This window comes from Balaenoptera borealis (assembly GCF_965194805.1).
Source record: "Balaenoptera borealis genome assembly, chromosome: 14".
In the NCBI taxonomy this organism is placed as follows: domain Eukaryota; kingdom Metazoa; phylum Chordata; class Mammalia; order Artiodactyla; family Balaenopteridae; genus Balaenoptera; species Balaenoptera borealis.
In genome coordinates, this window is record NC_138875.1 from 68,270,003 (window position 1) to 68,278,462 (window position 8,460).

Here is an 8,460-nt window from a genome sequence, read left to right on the forward strand (position 1 = left end):
GAGGCCCCCCTGGGTGAGCTAAGCCACACGTGAGCCCTTCAACCTACCCATGAAGCCACAAAGAAAGGTTTTCCTATCGTGCCTTCAAAGCACACAGAGAGCTTTTAAAAATCAAGGTGCCTGATGCTCAATGATGCCCAGCCACACCCCTGATCAATTACATCAGAATCTCCGGGAAAGGATCCCGGGAATCAGAGTTTTGTTTTGTGTTTAATTCCTGCAGGTGGTTCCATTGTGTCACCAAGGTTGAGAACCAGTGAGCCAGGCTGCTGGACCAGTGGTTCTGAGTGAGTCCCCGGACCAGAAGCTTCAGCATCACCTGGGACCTTGTCAGAAATTCAAATTCCCGGGTGCCCCCCGCAAGACCTGCCTTAGGTGTGACCCGACCTTATCACACACTTCTGGTGTGGGCCCAGCAATCTGTTGCTCTCCAGGAGATTCCCATGTTTGTACAAGTTTGGGAGCCACTGAGCTGGCCCTTGTCAAGGTAGGGAACATATATTCATTCTCTCGGCCATTCACTCACTCACTCATTCTGCCAATTACTCATGTATTCAGCATGCAGTGTCCCTCCTAGGAGCCTAGCACTGTGCCAGGTAATGGGCATCCAGTGATAAGTCAGATGTGGATTTTGCACTCAAGGAGCTTGCAGCCTCCATATGGAATTTCCCAGATAACAAAGGCAAAGGTGAAGGTTATCAAAGTTAGGAAAGGGTTTGACCTGAGCCTTCCAAGAACAGCCTCAGTTTCTCTCTCTTCTCTGCCTACATGCATCGAGTTTGAGCAGCTAGTATCACTGCCAAGAAATTCACGTGTGCGTTCTCTTACTGATCCAACATTCATTCCATAAACACTTCCTTAAGCATCTGCAGGGTATCATACTCCATGCTAGAGGCTAGAGATTCAGAGAAGCCCAAGTCTCCCAAATTATAAACTGCAGAAGGGGGGAGGGCCCAGAGCAGACCATTCTTGTTGGAAGCTCCCTTAGTGAGAAATAGCAGTATGGTTCTTCCCAACCTGGCCAGACCCAGGGGCCAGTCAGTTTCCTTCCTCACTCAGAGAGGCAGAAAAATGCATGAGTCAAGACTATGGATTCTGTCCCGAGCAGCCTGGGTTTGCATCTGGCTTTTAGACCTACTAGCTTGTTGGCCTTGAGCAAGTTGCCTTATTTCTGCACACCTCAGTTTCTTGATCTGTCAAATGGGGATAAAAATGATATCTGCCTCGTTGGGTTGTTATAAGAATTAAATGAGACTCAGCAAAGTGCTTAGAACAATGTCTGGCACACAAGTACTGTTAAGTCTTTGTTAGCTAAATCACAAACATTACTTTTGAAAAAGTTGCTCAAAAATAAAATCCATTTTAAAACCAGATTGCTTTCCTTGTTCCATGAGGGCCATAGGGAATTCATTTTATAAAGGGAATAACTTGGGTAGCCGTGTGTTGAATTTGCAAAAAGTGAAGTAGGCATGCTGTCGGCTTCTGACAGTGGCAGGAAGGGAACTTTGCTGGGAGGTGTGGCAGGATTGTTGTGAAATACCCGTCTCTGAAGGATCTGGAAGTCCCTTAACTGCCTTATTTTGCCTCCATTCCAGTCCATCTTTTTTCCTCCTTTGCCCCCAAAGTTCTTGCAACACTGGGAGATGAGAAGGTGTTTTAACTGAGAGCTAGTAAGGGACAGCATGTCCTGCTTTCTTAACATCTCAGGATGGAAAATATTAAGAACTTGTGTGAATCCACAAGCCATGCCTGCTTTGAAAAATGTCTTCCCTGTACATTTCTCTCCACTTCCTGTACCTTTCCCTCTACTTCCTGTTTCACAGGAAGTGTTGAAACAAGAAGCGGTCACCTCCCATCTTTTGGGCATCTTCGCCAAGGTGCTGTAATCATAAACACTCCCTCAGCAGAGTCCTGGGCAAGGGCTACCCATCAATGCCTCACACCCAGTGACCCAGGACGACCTGTGAGCATCACGGCCCAACAGATGATCTCAAACTTTTCACAATTATTACAGGTGTCAACAGATGGAAATCATGCCAGAAGCTGTGCTGAGATTCTGCCATCAAGATCCAAAAAGGAGCATTCTGCTTCCCGGCACTTCTTGCCAAGGATGATCTCAGATTCATCTGTTCCCTTTCACAGTGAGCAAAGGCCTTGGTTTTAATAAGGGTGTGGCTCCCCTTCTCCTGTTCCTGAAATTGGGCTGGGTGGGGACGCTGATGGCCAGAACTGGGGCGAATCCAGGGAAAAGTGTCATCATGTTGGCAGCTGGAAATGTCTGCTACCTACAAGGGTTTTGGCATCTCTCCTTGTGGTTCTGCTCTCACACAATTAGCTCTCTCCTGAGGGCCTCCGCCTGCCCCCATCTCCACGGACCCATTTATTTTTTTAACGTTGAACATTTATTCTGGGAATGCAGAGTTGGATGAGACACAGCCCTGTCTCGTGGAACTCACAGCTGGAACACAGAATGGGGGCAAGTGAACAAATAAACAGGCAGTTAAACATGGTGGGAGGAAGCATGACCCTGGAGGCAGGGGTGCATAAACGCATGGGAAGAGGCGTTAACACAGACTGGAGAATTAGGGAAGGTTCTGTGAGCGCAGGGATCCAGTGTAGCATCTCTATCAGAACTTGCCTGCATCCCTCAGACCTTATTGATTCATTGTGCCCAGCTGCTGCAGGTATCTTTGAGTCTGAGGGATTGTTCTAGAGATCCACAAGGTAGGCGACAAGTGCCAGGGAATTCACCAACCCCAACACAGAGCCACCCTCACTCTTGGGAGATGGTGTACTAATACCCCAGCGCCCTCACTCCTCGAGTGGGATGATGCAGAAGCTTGTGTTTTATGGTGTTCGCTAGAATTTCTCTGCGGGATCCAGCTCCAGTCACCCTCTGTGAAAACTGGCTTTATAACATACCCTTTATTACCTGCCTCACTTTCCCACTCCCCTATGTGAACATCCTGGGATCCCTTCCCCAAAATACTACCTGGTGTTGAATCCTTCAAGTTGGCTTCTGGGGAAGATTCAGACTAAGTTTGCAGGGAGGAGAGAGATGCGGTCAGGTTTGGGTTTCTGAGCAGGGCTGTCCTTTTGATCCGTGTAGTTGGGAGGAGTCTCAGGGTTGGACTTTCGTGTCTCAGAGTGGACAGGTGAGACAAGATAGCAAGTTACGATCTGCCCGGACACTAGGCTGAAGCTCAACCTTCCAGACCTGGAAATGCTAAGAATGTTCCCCTCTGTATCCCAGAGAGCATTCCTCTCCTTCCTTGAGCCTCATAATCCCCATGAGGCAATTTTTTTTGCAGATGAAAACCCTGAGGTCTGGGGCTGGGGGACATGTGACTTGCCCACGGTCACTCTGCTGTCACCGGGTAGAGACAGGATTGAGGCCGGGAAGACCCAGCTCCCAGGCAGCTGGACGGGCATATTTTGAGGAGGAAACTGAGATGCAGAGAGGGGAGTGAACTACTCAAGGAGACTTCTGGACCCAAGACTACTCAGAACCTGGTGGGCCCTGAGCACCTGCTCTGTCATGTGCATGCCAAGGGTTGACTGTGGACATCCCTGTCTGCTCTGTTCTCCAAAATGATCAACAGAGTCCCTCCAGTGTCCTTTACATGGCCAGGTCCCTAGTGTGTCTCATGATTTCAAAGGAAAACTAACCATTACTAGAGAGGAAGAAAGAAGGGGAGGAAAAAGGAGGAGGAGAAGTAGGGAAAGAGGGAAGGAAACAAGTCTCCGAAGCGTCGTGTGCCAGGGAGGTGAATTAGGATGTGAACAAGCTGTCTTCTGTCCCCGGTTCCAACCCCTGAGAGCTTTGCATCTGGCAACAGGTTCCTAGAAGTCTCAGTGCCTCGGATTTCTTATTCACCCAGTGGGAGTCTGCTTAATCCGTTCTTGAACAACCATAGCAGCAACGTGGATGACGACAGCACTTCTGTAGGGCTTGCTCCGTGCCTGGCCCTGTTCTAAGTATTTTGTGCTCTTGGCTCACTGGAGGCTCAGGATGAGCCTAGGAGGGAACACTACCCTAACCCTAACCCTATCTCCTTTTACAGATGGGAAAACTGAGTCGCGAGCGTGCCCAAGTCACTTTTGCAGGGCCACAGAGCTAGGGGGTGGCAGCCCTGGAATGTGAGCACAGGGTTGGGGTTTGCTGCCAGCAGGCCACACCACCTCTGTCCTCCCACCAGGCAGCAGGCTGATGGGGCCACTGGCAGCTGGATGGGAGGACACTTGCATGAGAGCCTGGCACGGCGCTGAGCACACAGTAGATGCTCAGGACACACTCCTTGCCCGGCCTGCTCGCTTCAGGCCCTAAGAGCCAGGCTTCTGAATCCAGAGCTCCCTCCCCTCAGCCAGGGCATGTCTTAATGTAATCACAGCCTTGCCCTGTCCCTATTAGGGTGACCAGTCCCAACAGGAGTTCTGGGCCTGCACCTTGGCCAACCAGTGGGCGCCCCGCACCCCATCATCATTCCGCTGCCTTCCAGCAGAAATTATAACCACTTTGAGTCAACCCCAGCCTCCACGCCAAAGGAAAGCGATTGAGGTCAGGAGAGGCAGACAGCCTACCCATCACGGCCGCTGCGGCCATTCCTCACGCGGTGACATGCAATCTCCTGCCGAGGGTCACCTCTGGAGAAGCGATTCCTCCAAGCTCAGAACAAGTGCCAAATTGCAGCTTTGCCGAATAATCACGTGGAACACATTGAAAATAGCGGCCTCCGTGATAAATCGTTAACCAAAGCAGCCCCTTCCTCCAGTATAACCAAGAACGCAGTTACTGCAAATACATTAACTTATTCGTGCTGCAGCGCATGGCCCGGGAGCCGGCTCCGCGGGCAGCAAAGAGCAAATCCCAGCCAGCCTGGGCGGGAGCAGCGCGTGGCAGGAATTTGTCAGCCAGGGAAAGGAAGAGGTAAGCAAAGGCGCCCAGGACAGAAGAACCCACTGCTGGTGGTTCTCCCCGAGGCTGCATCCCGGGGAGATGTGGCTAGAAGAGGACTGGGCGATCTGCATCGTGCTGTCACGCTGTGCCCCACGGAATCTGTGAATTAAGACTGGATCCAAGAAAGAAGCGTCCGTGTGTCTTCCTGCTCGCATGAAAATCAGTGGTGTGGCAACTCCAAACTCTACTGGTTGAGTGTGTTTGGGGAGTGGGGGAGGAGAGGAGAGAGAGAAAAGGGAGAAAAACAGAGGGACGGGGGAGGGAAGAGTGACGGTGAGAGGCAGAAATATGAACGAGAAACAGGCCAAAAAATGGAGAAGGTGATTTGAAGACGGAAAGAAGGGGGAGAAAAAAAGAATGATACAGAAAGAAAACAGGCTGAAGGAGACAGAAGGAGAGGAGGACAGAGGGACAGTGCGGGGAGAGAAAGAGAGGAGGAGAGGGCAACAGTCTGCCTCTGGAAGGCTGGGTTTTGTTTCCACCGAGAAGAGAAATCGTTCTTTGTTATCAGAAGCCTTTGAGTGACACCAGCAGACCCCCGGATCCCCTCTCCAACACACCGGCACCAAGACTAGTGCGAGCACACACACACGCACACGCACACACACTGACACACGGCCCACAGTCAGTCCCCTCCCCCCACCCCCAGCGCTGAACACAATTCAGTCACAGAACAGAAAGAGCAGTAAGTGGCCCTCGCCGAAGGAAACAGGCCCAAACCAGACTGGGGATGGGTGTGGGGGAGGGGAGGGCGGAGAAGGCAGCCCAGGTCAGGGGCCCAGAGAGGACGGAGACGCAATTGGAAGGAAAAAGAACCTGGAGCCCCGCGGCAGGGCTGTGGCCCTCCCCGCCGCCCCAGGCCTGCCTCTTCTTCATCTGAGCACCAGGGTCCGATCTTAATGGACCATGGCCCCCTGCTACCTAGAGAGACTGCAGGACACCAGCTTCAAGAGGGGAGACGCCCGTGCAAGGAGCGGCCAGTTCTGGACCAGACGCTGAGCTGCACGCTCCCAGTGCCTCCCTTCTGAAGTGGGTGGGCAGCTTCCGGCCGACCTTTTGCCTCTTTCCCTCTCGCCGCTCCTGCCACCTCCCAATAATTTGCCAGAATTAACAGATTTATGGCAGCGCGCTGGTTTGGATCAACTTTTCATATGCACTTTGCGAGAGAAAAACAGTTTCCTCTTCCCCGACTTTCTGTTTGCCCATTAATACACTCCATATTTGCTGGTGCTTAATGACTGTTCATAGAGAATGTTGTTGTTGTGATTAAGGGTGCCAGGGTTCTCGCAAGTACAAACACACCAAAACCATAAAAAGGGCAATTAATTCTTTAAAAAAATGCAGGAGAGTGGGAGACAATGGATGCTCTGTTTACAGAAAAGCAAGGCCGAAGACAGATGTGTGTCAGAGGTGTGCTTACAGGGCAGTGATGTCTCCTGTAAACCATTGGGAAGATATTGCCCAGCAGATTCTTGGTCATCGAAAGGCTGTGTGTCAACCACTTAACGATAAGGCCGATCCTGGGCTGGTCACTGGAGGAAGCCATAGAGTGTGGGTGAGGTGGATATTCTAGCCGGGATGGAAATTTCGTCTCTGGATAAGGCACCTACTGCCCCTGAACCTTGGTTTACTCATCTGCAAAATGGGAGGCTGAACCCCCAGAATGGCTATGATCTTTCAAGAGGAAAATGTCTATCAAGGGCTTAGTTGGGTGATTGGCATATAGGCGTATGAGAATGACCTGGTTCCTCATTCACTCATGCGTTTATGGACCGCCTTCCTGGGTCAGGTTGTGGGCTGGGTTCCGAGGGTACGGTGGTGAGAAGGACGTACCAGTCCCTGCTTGTGTCGAGCTGATGATCTAAGACTGGGAGTCAGAAACTCTAAGCCTATAAAACTGTGATGTGTCCTATAGTGACAAATGCTTGCAGAAAAGTACAACAAAGTAAGAGAATAAAAATGTCCTGGTGGGCTATGTCAGACAGCGGACGGTGGCGGGGACCGAAGTGGGGAAGGGACAGGCAGGGGACTGGAGCAGAGACCGAGCAGGGTGAAGGGTGAATTTTGATTCTCAATCCCTTTCATCTTTCCTAAAAACACGTGTAACAAGCCCTTGAAGGACCAGGGAGAGATGGCCACGCATGAGCAACTGGGACATATTTCGGGAGTCGTGAAAAAAAAGGTCAGGGCACACTCAGTGAATGTTTCCTGCCTCCTGGCACTTAGAGTTGTGGGGGGCTGGGGTTCAGGCCATAAACTAACCCAGACACTGTGATGATTTCATCGCAAACTCTGGCAGGTGCCACAAGGAAGAAGCAGTGAGCTCCGGGACCTGCAACAAGGGCCTGACCAGAAGTGACAATGGAGGTGAACTTGGAAAGATGAGTCGGCGGTAGGGAGGTGATGGGAGGGTGAGAGAGGGAAGAGCGTCCCTGACGGAAAGAACAGCATGTGCGTGGGCCAGGCCAGTGGGAGAACAAAACACACAGGCTCTGTTGCCAGACAGACCCAGGTTCAAGTCCCTGCCCCACCACCTCCCAGCTGTGTGACCTTGGGCAGGTAACTTAGGGTCTCTGGGCTTCAAGGTTCTCACCTGTAAAGTGGCCTCACTGAGGCTCCACTGGGCTGTCCTGAGGACCTGAGTAAGGGAAGCGTTTAGCAGAGTGAAGTCCTAAACCAAGGCTGGTTTCTTGCAGAATTAACAGGTCAGGGGATGGGGTGGGCTCCAGGCAGCGGTCAGGACTCTGGCATCCAGCTCCTGTGCTGTCACCTTGCCTCCATAAATGAGGGGTTCCAGTCCCTATTTTAGGAAAGTAACATTCAATCCACAGAATAGATATTGATCGAGTGTCTCCCAGGTGCCCATCAATGGACTTAGGAGCTAAGGTGAGCTGGTCCCAGTTTTGGTCAGGGTCAGTGTGAGTGACTTATGTCAATCCAGTAACGACAGAAACAAATTCCAGATCGTCCTCCAGAGGCCCCTTCACTCGGCCAGTTGTGGATTCCCAGCAGCCGAGACTCAGCCGGTGCAGTCGGATCAGGGTCAGCGTCACTTCCGCCTCCTTGGGAGGGGTCCTTGGCTGGCTTCCCTGGCAGCTCGGATCCGCTCTGCCCACCCCACCGCCACTCCTGGTCACCGGCTGTGCCCTTGGTCTACATCTGCGGTGCCATCTCCTTCTGACTCCAGGGTCATCCTATGGTCCTTTCGTCTCTCTGCCTGGACTCCCTCCTGATATTCAGCCTCGCTCGCCCAACTGCCCGCTTCTCACCTCCACTCTGACATTTAAATGACACCCAAGCTTAACACGATCAAAGCCGACTCCGATCCCCACCTGATCCCCCAACCTTTTCCTCCACACAATGTCCTCATTTCAGCGAAGGCCGGTGCCAGCCTTCTTCTGTCCCCGTTTCGGGCAAAAACCTTGGCCTCATCCTGGACGCCTCTCTTTTGCTCACACTACACACTCAGCTAAGGCTCTTGGTTCCAACTTCATAATTCGTCC

General features: G+C 51.8%; 1 long non-coding RNA gene across 1 annotated transcript in view; it reads left to right on the forward strand.

Moving 5' to 3' along the window:
* Window positions 1-373: 373 nt before the first annotated feature.
* LOC309611137 overlaps window positions 374-8,460 on the forward strand; it is a 9,627-nt gene continuing 1,540 nt past the window's right edge. Inside the window, exons 1-3 of the long non-coding RNA XR_014234343.1 lie at window positions 374-487; window positions 2,015-7,324; window positions 7,921-8,460. The exon at window positions 7,921-8,460 is cut by the window's right edge and continues 1,540 nt beyond it. This is a non-coding gene — a long non-coding RNA (uncharacterized lncRNA). The remainder of the gene's footprint in view (window positions 488-2,014; window positions 7,325-7,920) is intronic.